This window comes from Gossypium arboreum, chromosome 9, assembly GCF_025698485.1.
Source record: "Gossypium arboreum isolate Shixiya-1 chromosome 9, ASM2569848v2, whole genome shotgun sequence".
Classification (NCBI taxonomy): Eukaryota; Viridiplantae; Streptophyta; class Magnoliopsida; order Malvales; family Malvaceae; genus Gossypium; species Gossypium arboreum.
In genome coordinates this window covers 78,539,248-78,547,490 of record NC_069078.1, presented here as the reverse complement: position 1 = coordinate 78,547,490, position 8,243 = coordinate 78,539,248, and positions in this window count along the sequence as shown.

Genomic DNA, 8,243 nt, shown 5'->3' with positions numbered 1-8,243 from the left:
TCCCCCTATAGCTTCCTTTTCCATTTCAACTTTCAGGTGCTCAGATATTGACGACATGAATAAGCCCGTTACGAATCTTGAAATCGATTTTGAGAAAATTTGTTTGCTTAGGAGAATTTGAAGCCAAGAAAATCTTTGAAGAATATGTCTCGTCTCTGAATTGTTAAGAATGGTGGAGCAAGAGGATAAACAGATTCGCCTCATGAAGAATCTGTGGAAACAATAAATTTGGGCCTTGAAGAGAGGAAACAAGAAGTGAAGATTGGGACTTCTATTTCGAGAGTACCGGGCATAGTTTGATCACTTTACTCATGAATACAAAGATGTTTCCGCATGGTCATACCAGGACATGCCAGACTAGATGAAGATTTAGTGGTCCATAAGCTCCCATTAAAGCGAATGCAAGCCCATCCAAAAAAATTAAGGCGGATGAGACCGAAATGTTGTTGAAGATAAAGAGGAAGTCAAAAAGTAGTTTGACGCTGGCTTCCTACAATCCTCCAAATATCCAGAATGGGTGGCTAACATAGTCCCGGTACCAAAGAAAGATGGAAAAGTACGAATGTGCGTGGATTACTGCGACCTGAATCGAGCAAGCCCAAAAGATAATTTTCCTTGCCACATATTGACACGTTGGTGGACAACACAAAAAAACATTCATTGTTTTCTTTCATGGACGGATTCTCGGGGTATAATCGGATCAAGATGGCCCCGAGGATATGGAGAAAACTACCTTCATAACAATGTGGGGAGCGTTTTGCTACAAGGTGATGCCATTCGGGTTAAAGAATCTTTGGGGCAACATATCGGAGGCCATGGTAACGTTATTCCATGACATAATGCACAAAGAAATAGAGGTCTACGTCGACGATATGATTGCTAAATCCCGAGGGGAAGAAGAGCATGTGGTGAACCTCAAGAAGTTGTTCGAGAGGTGAGAAGTTTCAATAAAGCTTAATCCAGCCAAATGTACATTCGGGGCTACCTCGGGAAAGTTGCTAGGCTTCATTGTCAGTAAAAGAGGTATTGAGGTTGATCCAGATAAAATAAAAGCCATCCAAGAATTACCACCTCCGCGCACGCAAAAGGAAGTTAGAGGATTTTTAGGGAGATTAAACTACATTGCCCGATTTATCGCTCAACTTACCAACCAATGCGACCCAATCTTTCGGCTTCTTCGAAAACATAACCCGGGAGAATGGAACGAAGAATGCCAGGTGGCCTTTGATAAGATAAAACAATATTTGTCTAGTCCTCCAGTGTTAGTACCGCCAATCCTGGAAGACCTTTGATATTGTATTTGACTGTGTTCGAAAGTTCAATGGGTTGCATACTGGGGCAACACGACGAGTCAGGAAAAAAAAAAAAAGCGATCTACTACCTCGGCAAAAGTTCATCGAATATGAGGCAAAATATTAGTCCATTGAGAAATATTGTTGCGCTCTGGTTTGGGTAGCTCGGAGACTCGGACAATATATGTTGTATCACACGACATGGCTAATTTCAAAGCTGGACCCAATAAAATACATGATGGAATCGCCGCACTATCGGGAAGAATGGCGCGATGGCGATCCTCCTTCGAATATGACATTGCCTATGTAAATCGAAGTCGATAAAAGGGAGCGCAATAGTGACTTCTTAGCAACTCGAGCAACAGAGGAATATGAGTCTTTAAGATTCGATTTCCCAGACGAAGACTTAATGTATCACGAAATAGAATCCGAGTCATCAAAGAGAAGTCATGGAAGATGTGCTTTGATGGTGCGTCAAATGCTCTAGGGCATGGAATTGGAGTAATCTGGTATCACCGAAGGAATCATTATCCGTTCACCGCAAGGCTGAACTTCTTCTACCAATAACATCGCAGAATATGAGGCTGTATCATGGGGCTTCGTGCACTATCGAGCGAAACATCGAGATCTTGGAGGTGTACGGGGACTCGACCTAGTGATTTACCAAATTCGTGGAGAGTGGGAAGTGAGGATTCAAAATTGATTAAGTACAACAATTTAGTGGTTGGATTAATCAAGGAATTCAAAGAAATAACTTTTCATTACTTCCCACGAGAAGAGAACCAATGGCGGATGCCTTGGCCACTTTGGCTTCAATGTTCAAAGCAAGTAAAGAAGCGAAATAATGCCCTCAAAATGAGCATATATGAGGTCCCCGCATCTTGTTGTAGCATTGAGAAAGAGGCGACGGACGACCATGGTTCTCGATATCTTAAAATATATCAAGAATCAAAGCTATCCCGAACAAGCAAATGAGAACGACAAAAGAACAATCAGAAGAATGGCGGCGGGATTCGTTCTTGATGGGGATATCCTATATAAAGGGAAAGGATCAAATACTTTTGAGATGCGTGGATGATGTCGAAGCGAAAAGATACTTGAAGATGTCCATGAAGGAATCATGGGACACATGCCAACGGCTTCAAGATGGCGAAAGATTATGAGACTCGGTTACTCTTGGTTGACGATGGAAAGCGGCGTATTAGTTTTGCGAAAATGTCACAAATGTCAAATCTATGGCGACAAAATTCATGTAGCCCTTCGCCCTTCACGTCATGACTTCTCCTTGGCCTTTTTCTATGTGGGGCATGGATGTTATAGGGCCAATTTCTCCAAAAGCATCCAATGGACATCGATTCATTTTGTGGTTATCGATTACTTCACAAAATGGATAGAAGCGCTTCATTTGCCAATGTGACGAGGATTGCGGTTTGCAAGTTTTGAAAAAGGAAATCATTTGCGGTATGGTTTGCCCGAAAGAATCATTTCAGATAATGCCATGAATCGAACAATAAAATGATGAAAGAAGTGTGCGGCGGTTCCAAATAAAGCATCATAATTCCTCGCCCTATCGCCCAAAGATGAGCAGGTACATTGAAGCGACTAACAAGAACATTAAGAGGATCATTGGGAAAATGGTGAGACATATAAAGATTGGCACAAGAAACTTCCATTTGCTTTGTTTGCATATCGCACATCTGTCTTTAACATCTACGGAGCAACTCCTTTCTCTCTAGTCTATGGAATGGAAGTCATGCTACCCATCGAGGTTGAGATCCCTCTCTGCAGTATTGATGGAATCGAGTTAGAAGAAGCGAAATGGATTCGAGCTAGATATGATCAGTTGAACCTCATTGAAGAAAAAGCGTCTAAAGGCAATTTGTCACGGGCAAATGTACCAAAAGAGAATGATCGCACCCCCATGACAAGAAGGTACGACCAAGAGAATTCCACGAAGGAGAACTCGTCTTGAGAAAAATTCTCCCAATACAAAAAGACCTGCGAGGAAATGGGCACCAAAGCGGGAAGGACCGTGCGTCGTAAAAAGGCATTCTCGGGAGGAGCTTTGATCCTTACCGAGATGGATGGGAAAGAGTTGTCGAATCCAGTGAACTCGGATGCAAGTGAAGAAATATTATGCTTAAGATGAAAACTCGAAAAGGCGCCAAAAAAAAAAAAAAAAAAAAAGGAGGAAGGGATCGAGCGAAAACCGAAAAGGCGCTTTGGTTAAACATAAAAGATTAGAATGAAAACCCAAGAGGCGTTCTAATGGAACAAATATTAGGTTTACAAGGCAAGGCGTTCTAAAGCATCGACAAGCAGTGAGACTACGATTTTGAAGCATCTCTGAAAGCTCGAAATCTTCTACGCAAGGAGCCATACTCTAAAAGATTCTTGATTAAGGAACGTGAAGAGTTCATGTGTCGAATATCTAAAGCATTTGTATCCATTGAATCGACCCTTTCTTTCTTTTTGACATTTTTGTACTTTCATCGATTAACTCTCTTTGTTTGCCACAGTTGAAATAAAGGAATATGAGATATCATTTTGTCCTGCGACCATTTTCATGCATATCATTATGTGTTTATTTACGTGATAAATGGTGAAATGACATGCTCTAAATAAAAGAAATGTTAAGCATTACGGATGAAAATTTAATAAGGCGAGAGCCTCAAAGTAGGAACAAAGTTCAATTGGGGACAAAAGAGTGACACTGAGAAGCGTCGATTACCGTGAAGCTTGAAGACATGTACATGGCAAAGAGCGAAGTAATGAATGCAGACCATCACAAGAATCGAGACGAAAAAAGACATCGACAAACATACTTAAAAAGCTTTGCATAATCATGTAGGCATAAAGGTATTTAAGACAAACATGTGCATCATGCATAGCATATACAGTACTCAATGAGAGCAAGAAATCGGAATGAGAGTCACATTGAATCAAATGAAAAGACACTTGAATTCTACCAAATGACAAGTTTTGATATTTTGATGTTCAATTTACATCCTCCAATTTTGTTTTTTCCAAAATCAGCTCATATTGCGAGAAGTGAGTTGAGCCTCGAGGCACGCTGAGGTATTTTCAATTTCTACTTTTAATTCATGTTTTCCAAGAAAATCAGCCCATATTGCGAGAGGTGAGTTGAGCCTCAAGACACGTTGAGGTAATTTCAATTTATGTTTCAAAAATCAACTCATATTAGCGAGAAGTGAGTTGAGCCTCGAGGCACGCCGAGGTATTTTCAATTTCTACTTTTTAATTCATGTTTTCCAAGAAAATCAGCCCATATTAAGAGAGGTAAGTTGAGCCTCAAGACACGTTGAGGTAATTTCAATTTATGTTTCAAAATCAACTCATATTGCGAGAAGCGAGTTGAGCCTCGAGGCACTGCTGAGGTATTTTCAATTTCTGCTTTTTAGTTCATCAACTCATATTGCGAGAGGTGAGTTGAGCCTCAAGACACGTTGAGGTAATTTCAATTTATGTTTCAAAAATCAACTCATATTACGAGAGGTGGGTTGAACCTTTTAATTTCTACTTTTTCAAAATCAGCTCATATTGCGAAAGGTGAGTTGAGCCTCAGGTCACGCTGAAGTATTTTCAATTTCTGTTTTCAATTTACGTTGTTCAAGAATCAACTCATATTACGAGAGGTGGGTTGAACCTTTTAATTTCTACTTTTTCAAAATCAACTCGTATTGCGAGATGTGAGTTGAGCCTTGGGTTCACATGTCGAGGTATTTTTAAAATCTACTTTTGCGAGAAGTAAGTTGAACCTCGGGGCACGCTGAGTTAATTTCAATTCCTATTAAATCTAAAATCGACTCATATTGCGAGAGGTGAGTTGAGTCTTTTTAGTTTCTATTTTCAATTCCTGTTTTTTATCAACTCATATTGCGAGAGGAGAGTTGAGCCTTACGGCACGCTAAGGTATTTTCAAATTCTATTTTCAAAAGTCAATTCATATTGCGAGAGATGAGTTGAGTCTTTTTAATTTCTATTTTCAATTTTTGTTTTTTTAATTTTTCAAAGATCAACTCATATTGCGAGAGGTGAGTTGAGCCTTTAATTTCGTTTTCAAAATCTACTTTTCAAAGTATTAACTCATGTTGCGAGAGGTGAGTTGAGCCTTCTAATTTCTTCTTTTAATTTCTACGTTTCAAAAATCAACCCATATTGCGAGAAATGAGTTGAGCCTCGGTTCACTTGATGAGGTATTTTCAACTTTTGTTTTTGATGTCCGTTTTAAAGAGTCAATTAATATTGAGGAAATGAGTTGAACACAAGATCACACGCCAAGCAAAGACTAAAGATTGAAGCGATGGAAAACACGATTTGGATACCTTGAAGTTGCGATAGAGCTGATCGAGGATATCGATCTTGCCTCGCTAGAGTTACAGAAGAGAAGATCACGAATCTCATCTAACTGAAGTGATAAAAGAGCAGATCGAAGACACAAATCTCATATCCTGGAAGTTACATTGGAGTAGATTGAAGTTACAAGGCATATGTCAGAAGATACAGTAGATTGAACCAAAGCTACAAGATACAGCGGACTGGAAGAAGATTATTACCAATGAAATCAAGACCCAGCAAGACCAGGCAAAATTGGCCTTTCACTTAGTCTTTGCTCTATTCCCGTTACACGACAATGAGCAAAGAGGGCAAATATACTAGGCCAATTTCAGCCCAATCCCATTTACAATTTAAAACCCCATTTACAAAACACTAAACCCTTAAAAAACCCCTAACCCAATAAGCCCACTAAGCCTAAACAACTAAACCCAAGCCCAACTACCCCAAACCAATAATCCCACTCAAGACTTTCGAAACCCTAATCCCATTTATAGCCAAGACGCCTCGACACTAGCCCATGCCTGGCGCCCACTCCCCATGCCACCATGTCGGCCACCACGCACTCCACAAAGACCATACCATACCGCAAAAACAACAGACAAGCAATAGGTAGCAAAAATAATAATAAAAGTGTAACAAAATAGGCTATAAAAAGCCGAATGAAACAACGTAAAAGGGTTCCAAAAATTCAATCAAAGAGAAAAAAACCTTCGATTTTTAGCAAATACTACATTCATCAGCATTTAAATACCATAACATCATCAAATCAGAGGTTGAAGAAACAAAAAACCCTAAGGTGATTTTTTTTTCTCTTTTATTTCAAGTCGGTTTTAAGTTTTAACCTATTTTATAAAACATAAAATATAAATAAATAAATAAATAACCCAAAAAAAAAAAAAAAAATTTACCTTTTCCGGCCACCGCGTGCGGCAGTGGCCTTTACGCCAACGGCGACGGGTTCGGTGGCCGTCCGCGACCGGCCGATGATCACCCGTGGCGAGCCCTCTCTCCTCCTCTCCTTTCTCCTTCTCCTTTTCTCTTTTTTTTTCTTTCCCACCTCACAAATGTTTTTTTTGATTTTTAGGCTATTTATAGCCCGGTGAAAGCAATACCTGTTTTGGTACCAGATTTGAATAAAAACGACGCTGCTTTTGAGGCGGGCCGACCCGATCCGACCCGCTCGGACAAGGATCCGCGTGTTTTTTATAGAGGGTTATTTGCAAATCAGTCCTTCCGCATTTTTATGTTTTAAATCGGACTTATAATTTTTGCAAATTGACCCTATTAATCTATTAACCGCAATTTGGTTCCCCTTGATGCGCACCGTTTTAAAGGCGTTGGAAAATTTCTCTATTGGTCCCCACTACATGCACGCGTGTTCGAATGAGTCCTCTCTTCTGCTTTTTATTCTAAATTTGCCCCAAAAGTTTCGATTATAGTTCATTTAGTCATTTTTCTTACTTTTCTCATTTTTAATGTATTGTATTTATTATTATTATAGATCTTATCATTTATATATATATATATCTTAATATATATATGTACGTATGTATGTATATATTATTATTGATTTTACTTTAATGACATTATTACTTTCCTATCATCTTATGATGTAAATATTTCAATATTATATTATATACGTATTTTTATACGTACTATTTATATATGCTTCTAATATTTTACAGGTATTTTATGTAAATGTTTAATATTATATATTTTTCATATATGTTGTATATAAGTCTTTTAATATATATTTTATATATATTTTTAATATTACTAGTTATATTTTTATGTATACCTCTATTATTATATTATATATTTCTAATACTTGTATTTATATATATATGCATGTATGTATTTATGTAATATACTAATGGTCTTCTTTTCATATTATTATTTCTAATGTATGTATATATTTCTATATTTATAAATTATGCATATACATTTTAATGTTCTTTATTGTATACTCCTTTACTATTCATACACTTTTATGTATGTGTATATATCTTTTATATTATTAGTTATGTATTCTTTTACTATTTCATGTATATTATTATACATGTATACTATATATGTTCATATTAAATATATTATGTATATATATTTCTCACGTCGTTACATACATACTCTTAATACCATTTTTTATATATACGTATATTTATTGTTTTCTCGTATCTTATATTATTATTACATTTAATCTTGCATGTATTATTGTTATTTTCTTATATTACTGTCATACTCGTTGTTCGCTTCCATATATTTCTAGTTCCTTTATTTATTTTTATTTTTATTTCACGTCAATTTGCTTAGCATAAAGACAAAAATCTTATTCTTATTTTTAAATAAGCGAGGCAATGTATCGATGTAACATTAGGCCGTAAGTTTCATCGCTATGTTGGATGAAATTTTTAGGCTCGTGTTAAGACGGCATATCCTTCTCAAAATAAAAAAATTGAAAGTTTTCGTCTTTTGAATTGGATCACGATTGAATATTACTTTGAACTCGCATTTTTGAAAATCAAGACAACACTTGTTTATGAGATGCCAATATTTGGGCGTCGCGAGGGTGCTAATACCTTCCTCGCGCGTAAC